This window comes from Bombus impatiens, unplaced genomic scaffold (genome assembly GCF_000188095.3).
Source record: "Bombus impatiens unplaced genomic scaffold, BIMP_2.2 scf_0914, whole genome shotgun sequence".
Taxonomy (NCBI): Eukaryota; Metazoa; Arthropoda; class Insecta; order Hymenoptera; family Apidae; genus Bombus; species Bombus impatiens.
In genome coordinates, this window is record NT_177333.1 from 318,433 (window position 1) to 336,533 (window position 18,101).

The 18,101-nt window shown below is 36.6% G+C and overlaps 1 long non-coding RNA gene across 2 annotated transcripts; it reads left to right on the forward strand.

Annotated features, from left to right (window-relative positions):
* The first annotated feature begins 1,532 nt into the window (after window positions 1-1,532).
* On the forward strand, window positions 1,533-4,206 carry LOC112213672. Of its 2 annotated transcripts, XR_002947566.2 has the most exons (4): window positions 1,533-1,847; window positions 1,935-2,074; window positions 2,623-3,592; window positions 3,729-4,206. It is a non-coding gene; the product is annotated as an uncharacterized LOC112213672 (long non-coding RNA). The 2 variants fall into 2 exon arrangements; XR_002947565.2 differs by having other exon boundaries at window positions 2,623-4,206.
* Window positions 4,207-18,101: the final 13,895 nt, after the last annotated feature.

The following is an 18,101-nucleotide window of genomic DNA, read 5'->3' on the forward strand; positions in this document are numbered from 1 at the left end:
TGCCAAACACGTTTTTCTCTCGTGTTTTCATTGACGAATCGCTGTGTCGCGTTGTCGATATTTTTCTTTGAACATGGAGGGGTTCTGTGACGTTTAAATTTTTATGCTAATCATTTACTTTTCTTCCTCTCGTTCATTGGTATCGAGCAGCAACGTATAGAGGAAATGAAAAAAAGACAAGGTTATTTGAGGGATTTCGTTGAAGTAAGATAGGAAAAAAGGAATAGAGAATAGTAAGCACGCATTTTATGTTCATTGGTTGCGCCGGCGCTCGCTTCTTGGTCTCTCGATTAACCTCGTTTGGACCCCGTGGTGCACCACGTGATGTTACCAACCTAACCTCACTTTCACTTGCTCAACCTATATGTTCGGTTCTGTTCGGCTCAATACGACTATTTTACTAAGCGATTTTAACTAACCTTCCCGATTTGATCATGGGAGGAATGCTTTTAATGCCATGTGATAGATTTCAATGCAAAGTGACAATTTCGTGGTAAAACTATCGACTTATATTTATTGGATATCAATTGTCTATAGAATTATATTCTTTTCTGCATCACTATTTACAACAATGCCTTATTATTCTTTGGTATTCCATTTTCGATTGCTTTGAATGTAAAAAATGCGTGTTCTTTCAAGTTTATTGACACATTCCGTACTAGACATACAAAATCATGAAATAGTTTCTGAACACTAGAGTATATCAATATTTTATAAATTAGGTCATTTTCAATAATAATTGTGTAATTATGAAATATAATTTATGTAACAAGTATAATGAACACACGTGGGCACATGGATCATCGATGTTCCACGCGGTTTGTACAAATCGTATAAATTTGGTGTACATGGAATGTGTTAAAAGAAACAGAGTGGGGGAGTAATAAAGAAGGGAGAATGAAATAAAATGTTGGTTGCGTATGTGTTTACTTAGCTTGCTATTCGACCATATCTATCTTAACTGACGTTCATGGTTCTACGTCAGCTTCACAAATGGAATTACATTTGTATGGAGTTTAGAAATTATTTAACTTTTATATACTGCGCCCTTTAACACGTTTGTTCCAATATTATTAGCAAAATTTGTTAGAATAAGTTAGAAATTAGAAGTTACCAGTATTTCTTCTTATGCAATTCTACAAGCGAATTTTATAAATTACAAGGACTGTCCTGTTCGATATAAGACTGCAAGATTATAAGAATCATTTATACAATACAAATCTACATGTATGATTTATGATTTGTCACTTGTTAATGTACACTAACAGCAGTTAATAAATTATTGTGTAAAAGACTTCTGGCGTAATAATCGACTGAGGCTCCATTTCAAACCTGTCATTGTTTCTTCTCTGAAGACACGCTTTTTCGCTAGGTTAATTTACATAGCACTTTACATGGTGCGACGCGTAAAATGTAAGTAACGATCCAAAGTGCGTCTCTCAAGCTATATATGTATATCGAGAGGCAATAATCCGACTTTCATGAGAGCTGCATTATCTATGGAACAAGGTTCGAGTCCACCTCAGGTAATTGTGTTTTGCGCAATCGCGGCATTCGTTCAACTTTTGTCTATCGGTAACAACAAAACAGAAATAAAGAAAGTGAAGCAAAAAGTAAAATGCGTTGTACACTACGTAGAGAAAAAAAAAGAGTGAAACCGTGGTAATCCAGTGGAAGTTAATTACCTTAACGGCGTTGTACCAATAATTCGAAACATAGAGCCAGTAAATTAAGGACAGTTCCCTGATTCAACGTAATGGCTTACTTCCCATTCGGCTTTGCAACCAGTTTCATATGCTATTTGCGATGAAATTGGTTTCATTGTAAGGTGACATGAGGCGATTAGAGTGAGTAATCATAAAAATCATTAGAAATATTTGAAAATCATTATGTTGTTGCTATCTGGTAATTTAGCCGATCTGTATTTGTTTTAGGTTCTAGCTATTTGTTTCAGGTTTTAAGTAGTTATAATGTGGATAAAAGTTCGCTGGTTAGATTGGTATTTGACGAGTAAGGTTTTCAACCAAAGAAGGTTCACAAGTTCTTCTGAAAAATTTTTATTTACTTTTAAGAGGTTAGTTTGCCCTGAGCACGTGGGAGTCATGGGTAACTTTAACAGTCTTTAAGGGGAAAATTATGAAGTAAATCGAAAATCTGTTTGGCATAAGCGTAAATTTTTTTAATGAAAAAAAATGCTTATCATTTTTACAAAAATCAATATTTTACATATGTACATATATACATAGCTTTCTGCGCATTTAAGATGATTAATCTGTATTTATTTTTTAGTGGTATTTTGGTTGTCGATATTGCGCCATGTGAGTCAGACAGACTTTTAAGTTAACCATACAGAAAATCAACATCTACTATCGTTATCTATATTTTCACACTTGAGTTTTTACGCTACAGACGTTTAATTTTTAAATCGATTTCGATTAAATATCATTAGACTATTGTCCCGACGATCTTGGTATAGTTATCGTGTCTAACTTATCTTTGATCCACGGTTTATAACTTTGATAAGATGGCATTCTTTATTCAATTACGTTTCATTATATGTATATATTTATATCATTAGTTTCCTAAAAAAAGTAACAGTAATAAGAAAAGTAAATTTTTCAGGAAACAGTAAGTTCACTGCTATTTCGTTCACACTATTTTCTTTACTACTAAAAAAGGCGTAAGTTAAATTACTAATAAAAAGAAAGGTAATATTGTCGTTATTACTGCTATTATTTCTGTAACATAATTTTATGGGTAGTTATGAGGTAATTATTTCCCATCTTAGCAGATGATGATTACTTCTTTACTTAAATTCTTGCTTATTTTTGCAAGTATCTCAGAAATGAGGATTCAGCAAAACCAACGGTATTTCCACAAATTAACAGACGACAGGGATAACAGTCGTTTTATCGAATATTAAAAGAACACGTGGTCTTGGTAAGAGAATTTATATTTAAAAGCGATTACTTAGTGTTAGATGTGTAAGCGAGGCAGATTTATGGTGGCGATTAAGTAGCACAAAGGAGACATTTTTTGGTGCATATTCAATGACCAGGCAGTTTACTGTTCGTAATTATCATGTACGACACTTTCACGCGATGTAGTTGGACATTAATTTCAAGATTGACACTGAGATAACACGTTACGTCATGACTTCGCTCAAGGACCGACGTTTGTCATTGCAGAAATAGAAGTAAATTGCGAATTTACGGGTATCTGAAAAAAGTAGCCGTGGGTGGAAACGAACACACCACGTGTTTCGCTCTAACAATCCATCCCACTCGTTTCAGCAACTAATTGGCAATGTATTTAAAATAGCCAGATTTTAATATTTTGATGTCTGTAAATATTAAATAATGGAACCTCATTAATCGCGATACAGTTCGATATTCTAATTTTTATTTCAAGTGTTTACGATAAGTTTTCGATATTTGCCTAGATTATCCGTTACGCCGATTAATCAGTACTTATTATAATTATCTGTTAGATGCGCGATCTTTGCATGTAGAATATTAAATACTTCAACAGTTGATGGCATTGTCGAGGATAAATCTTGAAGTACTCCTTGTATGTGTTCCATATATTTTAAGTAAGTTAATCTTTCAAGCGAAATTTGTCTTTCGAATCTGTAGTTTTATCCAACGAGTTTTAAAAAGCTCGACTTAACGCATTGTAGAAACATCGGTAAGTGTCCCAGAATCTTTTAAAAAAAGTTTTTTCTATAGGGAAAGAGACTCTCACGTCATAACAGGCACGTTTCTGTCCTAAAAACGTTCATGTTACGAAAACATCGATGGAATACTAACACTGGACATTATTAAACGATTCCTCTACAATAACAAACAAATTTCCAGGACGTTCTTATTTTTCTCGTCTTCTGTGAAACAAATAAAAATCCACGAGGAGAACGCTGCATAACGTTGGTATAATATAGAAGTGTCTCCGGATACAAAGTTATCAGGACGACGAAGAAGAAAACGAGTTAACTGGTGTTAGTCGGTTGAAAGGTCAACGGATGATGAAAATTCCCGAAGGGTAATTCGGTGATAATCTTGAGAGACTGATATCACCCAGTGGCGGTTCGATTTCTTCTTCGAGCAACGTCACTCCTACGTTCTTATTATTTTATTTATTTAAACTGATATTCACCTCTGGGCGACTGTTATAGTATACAGATATATTACATAGGCTTGTGCAATACTATATTAGACCAGTCTGTTATTAAGTAATTACCGACATTGCATGTTATAACAAATGTTATGTCCATTATACAATATTTACATTGTATGATGGGCATATTATGTATAACAGATGTCAATTACGGTGTATGCTGTTGTTGCCTCACTGCAGCCACGTTAGTTGGACAAGGATTACGTCGCTTAGGAATTTCTAGAGATGTTTCACCACTCCCATCTTGTCATGCTGCTGCTTTTTCGGGAGACAACCGTGTGATGAGCTGCACTTTTGCGTCAACGTCCGATGAACATTGCAGTTTACTTCTCGACGACAGACCTGAATGTTTGGGGAACGTTGGCGTGAAAGTGCAGCTTATCACACGGTTGTCTCCTGAAAATTCAAAATCCGTGACAAAACGAAAGTAGCGAATCGCCAATCATCGTCAAAGTTTAAAGTTAATCGAAATCTAAAATTCACTTCCTTCTAATTTACGCTCGATTTAACCAGTTACCTGTTTCTGACGAATATACTCGTCAGGAAGAAACGACAGTAATTTGCGTTATCACGAGCCTTGTCAGTAACAAAATTAAAAAATAAAACAATCATTTCGTTACAGCTTAATTCTCCATTATGACAGCCACTCATACTCCGTGTTTGACGAGTATACTCGTCGTCGTTTACCTTTTGCCACGCATTTCAGGTGCACACTTTGCAAGGAGATCGCAACAGCTAACTGGTTAAAAGACGTTTGGAACGCTATATCCTCTATATTCGTTTCGATACTTTTGCAAATCAATAATTACGTGCTTCGCAGTCTTCTTGCACGTTATAGACGGACATGGTCTATGGTCTTCTGGCTGGTTTCTTTTTATTCGTCTATTTTTTTTCTTTTTTTTTTTCGTGAGGCCTAACGGACGTTGGGATCGACGAGGCCGCTCGCCTCTGGCCTGGCGTGGCCTCCAACCGAGTACCGCTCTTTTGGCAACCGGCCAGAGCTTATGCCAGGTTTCAACATACCGGTCGACATGGATATTTTCGGGTTTGCGGTGAAACGACAAGCTCTGCCTTCTCTTTCTTTGCTTCGATGACCTCGTCGCGTCGTGAAACACCATCCCTGATGTCTCGTCCCCATCCCGATCTTCTGATTGACTCCAGCCCCTGCACCCTTTTCGCCAGATATCAACGTCGAACCGTCCCATGAACGATGCCTGCTTCCGTTTTATCGATCAGAGCGTGCCAGCCGAACGCCAAGGTCTGCCCCCTTGTGCGTTGAATCACGTGCAACTTTTCTGATCCATTAACGCGTTAATTGCTGCACGAAATTTTATATATTTTGCCTATGGACCGCAATCAGCCGATTTTTTAATATGCTTCAAGTTAGAATGTTTTTCGGGACTGGTTTGGTCATGTGATGATGGTTAGAGTATGAGATCATTGTCGTTGTATAGGAGGAGGAGCAGGAGGCTCGAAAGCAAAATATATTGGTAATTTATTGGCGAGTTTATTGGATTATCTTTGGTGAGGGGAATTGGTTGGTTCTTAGCGGCTGTACTGCGGATATTTCTGTATTTATGGGGAATTTTATGACACGGTAGGCTAGACATCGCCATTTCGGTTTGGGAAAGAACATATTATAAAGAGTTTGAGGAGACAGTGTTTGGCCAGATATACAGAAACGAAATTCAGCCGCTAACTGTTTCTTTAAAAGTTCGAGAAATTGTTTGTAAAATATACACGATATACGTACAAGAGTGAAATTCAGACATTATTTCACGCGAAGTGAACAAGAAAGACAATGGAGAATAGTGTATTTAAATTGCGTACATATGTAACAATGAAAATTTTGTTGGACAGTAATCTGCTTGGAATTTAAAGAAACTGAATATGATATACACTTAAATATGTGTATCTGCGTAAAATGTATCTGCGGCTTGATGCAAGAAGTACCAATGTCAGCATTTATAAAGTTGAGATGTTAGGACTTAAGGATACGTTAAAGAATTCACGTTCAAATAATCTCTGATACAGAAGTTTCTGCTGTTTGGAAATTTTTTTCTAATACAAAAGGAGAGAATTTTCTGGTACAGAAGGATTTTCGTGTAAAAACGATAAAAGCAAGTGATTTTTATAAATTTTTTTACACCAGATAATAATTACACTGTATCTAAATCTTTTTGGGATGTAAATGTAGCCTTGAAGTGCAAATGTAATTTTTTTACTTCAATTCTCATTGTTGTCTATTAGCTTTTTAAACTGCCACTTTCAATACTTTTCGAACTGTGGCGCACGAGAAACTAGTTGGTTCATCAATTTCGAACAAGGTTTACTCACTTTTACAAATTTCTCCAGGGAATGGACCTGAAATTTTCATTCCATTGTTCCTTTATAATATTTTTTGGAACTATACAAACTCAATGTATCCGGCGAAGGAAGTACATTTTTCTTCTAAACGCTACAGCTCTCCAAATTTTCATGTTTTTCTTTTAAACATAAGAAACTTCCAACTTTAAGAAAATTCCTTAACTTTCGCATTCTGACGACCGTGACAAATACTATTACCGCGAGCGTCAACAATGGTTACATTGCCAAATTTAATCAGGACATTCGTATAATATACGACGAACAATAAGAAGAACTAAAATAAACAAAATTACTTTAATTATTTAATTTAATTAATTAATTGATTAACAAACGCGTCTCGCCTCTGGCCTGGCGTGGCCTCCAACCGAGTACCGCTCTTTTGGCAACCGGCCAGAGCTTATGCCAGGTTTCAACATACCGGTCGACATGGATATTTTCGGGTTTGCGGTGAAACGACAAGCTCTGCCTTCTCTTTCTTTGCTTCGATGACCTCGTCGCGTCGTGAAACACCATCCCTGATGTCTCGTCCCCATCCCGATCTTCTGATTGACTCCAGCCCCTGCACCCTTTTCGCCAGATATCAACGTCGAACCGTCCCATGAACGATGCCTGCTTCCGTTTTATCGATCAGAGCGTGCCAGCCGAACGCCAAGGTCTGCCCCCTTGTGCGTTGAATCACGTGCAACTTTTCTGATCCATTAACGCGTTAATTGCTGCACGAAATTTTATATATTTTGCCTATGGACCGCAATCAGCCGATTTTTTAATATGCTTCAAGTTAGAATGTTTTTCGGGACTGGTTTGGTCATGTGATGATGGTTAGAGTATGAGATCATTGTCGTTGTATAGGAGGAGGAGCAGGAGGCTCGAAAGCAAAATATATTGGTAATTTATTGGCGAGTTTATTGGATTATCTTTGGTGAGGGGAATTGGTTGGTTCTTAGCGGCTGTACTGCGGATATTTCTGTATTTATGGGGAATTTTATGACACGGTAGGCTAGACATCGCCATTTCGGTTTGGGAAAGAACATATTATAAAGAGTTTGAGGAGACAGTGTTTGGCCAGATATACAGAAACGAAATTCAGCCGCTAACTGTTTCTTTAAAAGTTCGAGAAATTGTTTGTAAAATATACACGATATACGTACAAGAGTGAAATTCAGACATTATTTCACGCGAAGTGAACAAGAAAGACAATGGAGAATAGTGTATTTAAATTGCGTACATATGTAACAATGAAAATTTTGTTGGACAGTAATCTGCTTGGAATTTAAAGAAACTGAATATGATATACACTTAAATATGTGTATCTGCGTAAAATGTATCTGCGGCTTGATGCAAGAAGTACCAATGTCAGCATTTATAAAGTTGAGATGTTAGGACTTAAGGATACGTTAAAGAATTCACGTTCAAATAATCTCTGATACAGAAGTTTCTGCTGTTTGGAAATTTTTTTCTAATACAAAAGGAGAGAATTTTCTGGTACAGAAGGATTTTCGTGTAAAAACGATAAAAGCAAGTGATTTTTATAAATTTTTTTACACCAGATAATAATTACACTGTATCTAAATCTTTTTGGGATGTAAATGTAGCCTTGAAGTGCAAATGTAATTTTTTTACTTCAATTCTCATTGTTGTCTATTAGCTTTTTAAACTGCCACTTTCAATACTTTTCGAACTGTGGTGCGCGAGAAACTAGTTGATTCATCAATTTCGAACAAGGTTTACTCACTTTTTACAAATTTCTGCAGGAAATGGACCTGAAATTTGTATTCCATTGTTTCTTTATAATATCCTTTGAAACGATACAAACTCAATTTATCCGGCGAAGGAAGTACATTTTTCTTCTAAATTTTCACGTTTTTCTTTCAAGCATAGATTCAATTTCAGTGCAAAGTATCCAACTTTAAGAAAATTCTTTAACTTTTGCATTGTGACGACCGTGACAAATACTATTACCTATTGTAAACAATGATTACATTGCCAAATTTAATCACGAGACTCGTATAATAAGAAGAATTGAAATAAACAAAATTATATGTACTTCAAGCTTATCCACTTACATCCCAAAAAGTTCTAGTATCACAATATAACTGATCTAAAAATGAATCCTTAAAAATGACCTGTTTTTTTCGTTGTCATTACAAGAAATCCTCCACTTTAAAGTTTATGTTGTTCGTGTATTTCACGCTCGCTTTGGTATATTTTGCAAAAAGTTAATTTTATCAAAAATTTCGACATTGCCATATATAAATGCCATTTATAATCGTTTCCAGATAAAATTTGAAATTGCCTTTTTTCGTATTGAACATATGGCTGTTTACTTAAACTTAAAGTACCAGGTTTAATCCTTTTTTGCAAACATACGACGTTTCACGTATCTCGAACCATGTTGCGGATATAAAAATGACATTCAATCGTTGCTGCAGCGCAGCTTTAAAAGAGAAAATCCAGTCACGGTGTTCGAATGTAAAATACGTACAAATAAAATTTGGACACCTGGAACCAAGGGAATTAGTGTATGGTAGGTGTAAAATAGAAGGAAAGAAATGATGTTAGTCGAAGGAAGGTTTTCTTGCTACTTGTTAACATCCTCGAGCTATGGTAATAAGTTGCAAGACGAAGCTTATCTGCTTCCAACTTGCTTACTCATTATTGTGTTGGTTTTGAGTAATTTACAGCGACGACGCGACCAGGCACGTGGCCGTTTCTCCCGAGCTCTGTACAACTCTCGTATTTATGATCCTGCAAAAGAGACTGCACGATAAGATAGTGGTGATGGTAATTTAGAGTCGTTCGGATGATCGCAAGTAAAAGCGAGGCCATCGGAAGATCTATAGGTCGAACGATCTCTCTCTCTCTTTCTCAAACACGTTACTTTAGCGAGATTTTGGCTTTAAAACATTCTGCGACAATTTATAGAAAAATCAGGAATTTTAAATAGGAAAATTTTAGATGGATCTTCAGGAAGCTGAGAATAGTATAGCGAAGACCAGGAAACTATAGATTCGAACGCTACGAAATAAATCTTATTGAATATCCTGCTTCCATTGAATTTGATGGATCTTTGTTTTTCACATTTTTCTCTCTCGCATGAGTTACCTTTCAGCGATATTTTGATTCTAGAAGAAGATAATAGATTTTCGATAGGTCCTTCTCTTATTCTTAGAAAACTAATAATAGCAATACAGTGAGAAGGAAAAAGTGGTCGAGCAACCGTCTCTATTCATAGAAAATTTTCCATTCGATCACTTTCCCCCTGTTTCCCAGCCTCGATCTCTCATTTTCGTGTCCTCTCCCTTTTCTGTGTCACGGTTTAAACACAGGGAGTTAATATAATTGAACGAATCGTACAAGTGTACGGTGACACGAAGCCTTTATGTTATGTGTCTCGATGTAAAATACGGCTTCCGCGACAAGGTTGTCGCGAATGCGGCACAAAGTCGTGCAGAATTTTTTGAACCTGCGATCCTGTTTCTCTGCTTGTCACTTGCATCCTCGAGCTCATCGATTTGTCAGCCGCAAGATGAATTGAGATTGCACCAAGTTCAAGGAGCGTACGTAACCGTACTAATTCAAGTTGTTATCGATTTGTTCCGATTAAGCCTTTTTCTCAGCCGACTCAGCGTCTCGCTCTTATTGTAAACAGTGATAGACCAGTGATAGACTCGTGATATTTTCTATATACACGTTCGCAACTGCTGGTACAATTGGCTACAGGCTGATTCTACGTGAAAAAATGTGTCGAAAATATCGAAGAAAGTTTGTTCGTTGGACGACTCGTTTCTGAGAAAATCGAGTTTGAAAATTTTAGATATCAGGTATACTTAAACCTGATATTTAAAATTAGGAGGTTGTTATACAGGCGAAAATAAGTCAAAAATGTAAAATAACATTGTTCCGTTTAAGGTCCGATTTCGTAGCAAATAAATAATACGTTTGTATAGGTTTAGTCAACTGCTTTGATACGCGCGATACATTTTCAAATTTATTTTCCTGGAAAACAAAGCATCTCGTGAAAAAGTGTCATTCTACGTTTTTGGCTTATTTTCTCACGTAGTTTAACTTCTTTTGATTATTTACTTTTGCCCAGTTCGGTTTAAGTATATTCGTCAAAGTTCTAAGCTGGATTTTCTCAGGAACTATCTTACACAATAATCTATTAATTCAGAATGTTATTTTTTCCTTTTCTTTAGCAAATTGTTCTTCTTTATACCTACGTTTTCAACGCAATCGTCTCTTTCTACCGTTAGATGTTGCTAAAATTACTTCAAGTCGATATTCACCTGATGTTAGCCAACTTATATCGCTATTGCTGTATTTTAATCATTAATTTTTCATTGAATTTTCATATACTCTTGTTACACGTGTACGTACGTATTGCAATTTGCTATTATTTCGTTCGTTCTATCAGCGCGACGTAAAGCTTGCTTGCTCTTCGATAAAACAAGGAAACACGAGGGAAAAATTTATGGTTTGCAATAAAAATAATAAAAAATAATATTTCACCTGTACTCCAAGGCAAACTATATGAACAGTGAAATAGATTCGCGAAATTCTTCATATTTCGTGGCAATATGAGCTACGGCAATGAGAAGATCAAAGCTGTTTGACGAAGTTGCTAGTCGAACTATTTCGAAGGACCTCGTGCTTACAAAGTTGCATCACGCGACAGAATACGTTCGAAACTATAGATAGACAAACGAGGAATCGCGGATGTATGTATTCGCCGATTCCTCTGCGCCTTAAGATAACGTGCGAAATAGAAATGTGCGTTGAGCTACGCATAGACACGTGACAGGCAAACAGAAGCACACCACGTGCCTCCTCTCTCGCGTATTTCGTATGGTAAGTCGAATATGCAGGTGAAATAGTAGGTGCCGATGCACATACCAGAAATCTGCATTTTGACGTTGGCCAGCCTCCAAATAGAATATTATTCCCGCCAAGTTGCACACAACCGACCAAAAGCTGCGACTCGGTTTGTTTTCTATTCGAAGTCATCGTACTCGGCATTTTTCGCGGGAACAATCGCGAATAAACCATCGGTTTTTCGACATTTTTCTATATTTTTTTCTCCATCCAAGCAAACCCAGCTTTTTTTTTAGTTTACATTTTTTGTAGATCTGGCTGTCTCCGTATATAATCGAGGTAATATTATTAGTGAAATTGAAGAAATCGGTATTAATAGCTTCTTGCTCGAACGTTTCGACGATTCTCCATCGGTTTTAGATTAAATAAATCGCGTCTATTTCCGTTTAGCTGGTGAATTTCTCTTTTGATTTTGTACTTCTTTGGAAGTCTATTTTTCTTCTTGTAATCTGATAACAAGATTTCGGGTGAAAATAAACCAATGTGCCGGGTCTGTACTTAGTCAATCGCAGCAGTTATTATGTCAGTAATCACTTGAGAGGTGTGAAAGGTTACAGGCGGTTCCTGAATGAGAAGGTATAGCGGCTTCTATGTAGAGAGATCGTAAAATCGGTCAAGCATAAAAGTTAACGTGTTGGAGGAATTGATAGGAAGCTGAAGAGATAAGGATCTGAAGTTTCAATGCAGGCTATATATCTCGGCTGCAATTCTTTAACTGCCGTTCTCATTGCTGATATTTATTTTCTTGTTCTCACACTGCATGCATTATACGTATGTTACTTTGATTACGATTTTTCTGGCATCCTCGATTGAATCGTTACAATCCTTTTAACACTATCAACCGATACATAGGATCTTGTAAAGGAGGCATTCCATTTTAGAGATTGTAACTTCTTCGAACTTGAGTGTATCGTAATTTACGCTATTTCATGTAATTACTAATTTAGAAAAATTTGTACTAATTTAACAATAAACATGACCATCGTAATTGTCGCGTGATGTATGATATACATAGTACATATTATCATCATCACACGAGAATAATCATGTTTATCGTTAAAAGAAAATTTCTTCTATTCTAACACAGAAATTATTTCATCTGCGATATTTATAATTATTGTTTACTTAATTTCATCAATCATTATTTACTTATAATTATTCAAACACCAGTAGTCTGCAGACTATTTCTTGAATAATTTAAATTTAACACACCTGGAATTTCTACCCTTACAACTTCTATATATAACAATGTTTCACTGAAAAATCTCACGCGTTAACATTGCCAACGTAACCTTCTCACTTATCTTTTATAGCAGAAGCGAAGAACAGTAGCGTTGAGGTTGACTGATGAATTTTTAATAAAAAAATATATTGAAACAAATATAGATATCAGTACAAGTACAGGTATACTATATGCTGATCCAGATCCTCTTACAGTGTTACAATACAATAGAAGAAAGGCTATGATAGGTAGCACGTTCATATATTTATAGCAAAGAGCATTACCAAAAAGTTAACCTTGGTGTGTAGCTCTAACTGAAGGCTACAAGAAACAGCAATAGAAATCTACTTATAGCTCTTTTGTTTCTAGACTTTGTAATCCAAAACAAAATTTATATCGAAGTGCACAATAATATGGACCTCTCCTTATTTTGAATCTTTCTGTGTCACTAAATTCTATTCTCTTCGTAACAGCGGTCTGCGGGTCACGGATATACAGAAGAAAAATTGTAGAGCTTTTCTTGAAGTAATTACTTCAACAAGTGGAAAACCATTTACCTAAACTCCGTTTATTAGAACGAAATATCGTCCGGTGTCTACTAAATGAACCGCTGTCCATTCACTCTATCTCAATGCGAACACCTATTATATGGATGAAAATCTTTACCTGTTACCTATTCACACCGGTTATCTCAATGTGAACGCCTATTATATGGATGAAAATCGTTACCTGCCCATTCACTCTGTTTACCTCAACGTGAGCGCCTATTATATGAATGAAAAACTGCAGGTAACGAGGGAAATCAATGGATTCCTATTACTATACGAACTCTATGTATAATAGTTGCACGATCTATTTTTCTCCCTTACTTATCTGTTACTGTAAAAACGAAGCGCGATAGAGCACCATTTACTTGAACTCTGTTTATTTAGGAATTAGAAACGAAATTTTGTTTAGCGTCCATTAAATGAACCGTTGCCCATTCATTCTACTTGTCTCGATGTGAATGAAATTGATATACCTGTTATATGAATGAAAACCATAAGTAATGGCGAAACACGATGAATTCTTATTGCTATACGATCTTGTTATAATCGCGTGAACTGTTTACGCTCCGATTGAGTTCAGATACATTGCCGGTCATAAATAGATATTAATTGTATTAGAGACACCTGACGATTATTAGACTATGGATTCTTACGCAATTTCATATTTTTATGACGAGAACTGAAGCAACGATACGTACGTAGTAATTCGTGTCGTCTATTAAAAATTACGATGTGTACTGGACATACTGGATATTTTCTATATTTCCGTATGTTATACGTATTTTATGGATTGCAGTGTTTTTAAATTTCTCATAAATACGTAAACACTCGCTGGCTACCGATGTTTAGCGAAGCTTGATTGCTTCTCGCTGTTTTCATTCCCCAATTATTTTGTCGTAAAGTTTTTATTTCACTTGTATCGCGTTGCCTTGCAATGTAAAATACTCAGCAAAGATGATTTTAATAGACTTCTCCAGTAAATGTGACGAACGCCTAATTTTTACGGCACTCAGTATAAATCCAGTTCTACCGTGAAAATAACATAGAACCTGTATCGTTCGAATAATTATCCGCAGTGCATATGAAGTACATATGAAGATATTTAGAATCGAAGGGGTTAAATAAAATACCGATCCACGTACGGAAGCATTCTGTATATCGTTGCATATCGTTGTATATCGAAACAAAGGGATCGACTACGAAGGAGATAGCATCGTGTTTCCCTGCGAGTTATCCAAATGCTCTAACACGATCGTAAATCACGGTTCGTCTCACAATAGCGTGTGCTGGTCTAGCGTTACCTGCTCGTTACGTTTCTTAACAAGCTGCCTTATCTCGGCTGCCTTCTCGAGTAATTATGCGACTGACGATTTCATTCGAGATATTGTTATCGGCGTATGTATGATTATTCGTTTTTTGTTGCTCGCGACAGACCTCTATAGCAGATAGTAAAATTTATGTTCATCCGTCGTTCGATCACTTGGCAAAAAATGCAAGTAAATCTATCTCTCCCTGCTTCTTTTTTTCATTCTCACGGTTACTTGAAAGTTGCTCGAAGCGGTCACATAAAAATCCGCGGAATATTCTCGTTCGTTTGAGATAATAAATATTTCGCAATCTGTAAGTATAACATAACTGGAATTTTATGAAGACTGAAGTGACTTTTTCATTTGGCAGAGTGGTATAGCCCAGTTTCGGATAATTAAGAGATAATTGGAGGAAGATTAGGAAATAATAAGCCGTCTAAATATCTCACAAGACTCTGGTAACTCTGTAAGTGACCTTACGTCGAACGAAAGATGCCCTATTTTTCTTGGCGTTTTTTTTTTTGTACGTGGAGAAATCCTCATGGACACTCCGCTGTTCTAATAATCGCGTACTCCACGATGACCATCCTACGCGTTTGACAGGAGTGCTCCAGGAACCTCTTATGAATTAACTTCTGTTGCACCCCTTCCCGCGTCCTCTTGTTCGAGTCCTAATAATTCCTGAGTTAGGGTGGGGGGGGCATTGTCCCTAGCGCTATCGTTGGGATGACGATGAATTTTCTTTTTTTTTTTTTTTTTTACGTGGAGGAAATCTTCATAGACACCTTATTACCCTTGTGCAGGCGGGCAGAAGGTAGTGCCGGATTCTTACCACCTAAAACCTCCACGGACGGAACGGTAGACTAGTGCGAGTTGATGTCAGGCCCCTGTGTGCTTAACACCAAGCACCTTTGAACGAGCACACTCCCAGAAAGTACACCCCACAACACACGCAAGGGAGGGGCTGGCCGCTTGCCTGTAGTATATTACTTTTAAGAGAAATTTTGGTTTTTCCGTCCTCTTTTCGAAGTACTCCATGCCGAGGATTCGAACTCGCGACGCGTCGTCTTCAGTTCTGGGCCTTAACCAGCGTAGCTGGCTGTCCCGCCTGCCCTATTTCTTGGCTGTAGAAATTAATTAAGGCTTAATTGGCCTTCCTTGTTTATCAGTTCGATCAGTTTCAGAAGAATTTTTTATGATCTTTGCAAGTTACTCAGTGCAATAGCATGCTCCAAATAGTTTCTAAATAAACAAAGGAGTTAAAGAACACCGTGGTTCGTTTCGAACCAGACAGATACACTTGCTCGTGGGTATAACGTAACCGAAAGTTTAAAACTGTTACTCGGTAGAAATGACTATCGACTGGTTCGTGATTTACTGGCAATTAAATTTCATACCGTGAACGCTTCACGAGATCCTGCATCGAACAAAAGGTACTTAACTTCTTGGCCAGCGGATCCACGCGCTCGATTTAATTTCCCAACGAATGAATGAGCAACACGTTTCTCGTGTTCGTTCCGTTCGAACGTAGGAAATTCGCGTGTTATAGAACACTGCAATTTTCACTTTCCACCTTTAACTGTTCGCACAGGATACAAGGATCTGCAATTCAAATAACTTTTCGCTGTTGATACCATTAGCATAAAACATCGTAATAAATATAATGTTAAATAGCGAAAAACGTTTAACGTTGAAGCAAACGACTCGCGCGTTTAAACTCTCTCCAACGTAAATAAGGTTGTGCCTGATGTTTGCAGTTTGGCCGGCATTATTTAATCGTCACACAGGATATTGTGTATAGATTTATTGTCAAAGTGTTTCTGGGCTGAACGATGCCTAGCCATAGAGCTGCTGGGTGAAATAGTCACGCGTCACGACTACACGTGTGCGTGTGCGTGTGCGAACGCATCATTAGCAAGACTATCATTAGCCAACAAGGCCGTGGACAGGGCCGTCATTGCTGAGAAACGGCCACTGCTTTTAACGCAGCTCGTTTTTCCGGCATTTTCAATACTAAAATTCATACATTTCAATAACGAGAACTTATGAAGAAAAGAATGAAATTATTACCTGGATCCTGTTGTACGATTGAATTGATAATATTAGGGAAATTAGAGTCACAAATAATTAGTATAAATAAATGATTAGTATCTTGCGTTACTTTGTTGAGAGGAAGTTTTGGAAGTAAATTGTAAGGACGACAATTTATTTACGTAATTGTTCTATTTGACGTAGAAATCGACGCAAAAAGTTGTCCATTCATTAAGATTAATAACGATGTTACTGGTTGGAAAATTATTGTGCGAGAAGGCCCTGATAATGTTTTATTCTTTCCAATGACGTCCTTATGACGTTCTTCTCGTGTGAGTATTTCGTACATTTATTTTTAGCCGGCATATCGTGTATTTAGGTGACATAACGTGATTTTTGGAAATTGAAGATTCGCCTGTGATTCGGTATTTCCGCAACAGTGCACGATTTCTCAAATATTTTCAATGTATTGTGATCTCTAAAGTGTTCGGAATGTGTTACATGTTACTCGCGGCAGAGATAGATTTTTAGAAAAAGAATTATTCTAAAACAGTAAAGGCACAGGTACAAATACAACAGATTAGAAAAGAGGAAAGGTAGAATAACGATAAAATAAAACATTTATCAAAACGTATGTATATCCATGACTGGTGGTCGGTCTTCTTAGAATTTCTTTCAATCTCGTCCTCTTTGTTTTTCCTTAATATGTAAATTTCGAGTGCCTCGAGGAAACTGCAAAAGAAAATCTGACGTTAGCAAAGGTTACATTCAAAGGTTACATTATGAGCATTATGGAAATTTTCAAAGAGAATTATAAACGTGATTACAATGATGATAAACCAGATTCGTACAAAATGCTGTACCAGACTGTAAAACACACGATTCTTTGTAAACCGTTGTTTTCAAATGTCACATTTAAACATACCATCATTTATTGCCATTAAGCAGATGTATAATAAAAAATAGATAATAAAAGTTATATATGGGACTGTCTGTAGTAAAATATAAGATTTCTATTATTGTAAAATCGATCACTGGTGGAATCGTTTTGGAATAGATACGGCAAGATATTTCAATTTCTAATAAGAAGATAACTTATTACTTACAAGAGATTTTTCGCTAAATACCAATTCAGAGGAAGCTTTTATTAAATCTGGGTACTCAAATAGAATATTACTTCTATATATCTTGTTTAAATTAAATTCGGTTCGTTGATTTTATGAATCATCATACACGATATTCGCCGGATTCAATCACTCCGACTGGCATAAATCGTTTGCTGAGAACTAAAATCGGTGTCTCATATTTGAAGAGTGCTTGTAGAGAACACTGTAAGTGTCAAGAAAAGAAAGAAAGAGAAAAGAAACAAGTTTTTCAAGAGGGAAGGAAGCATTACGCAAATCTAGTTCAAATTCACAAAGAAGAAAATTGTATCTGTAGGAAAGCCTGTATGTGCCAGATGCTAGTCATAAAGAAAATTCAATGTTCCATCTACTTAGATAGATGGCATAGACAAAAGCCAAGAGACAACTAACTAATGTTTATTCGCACCTATATTTTTCTCTGTAGAAGCGGCGTTGT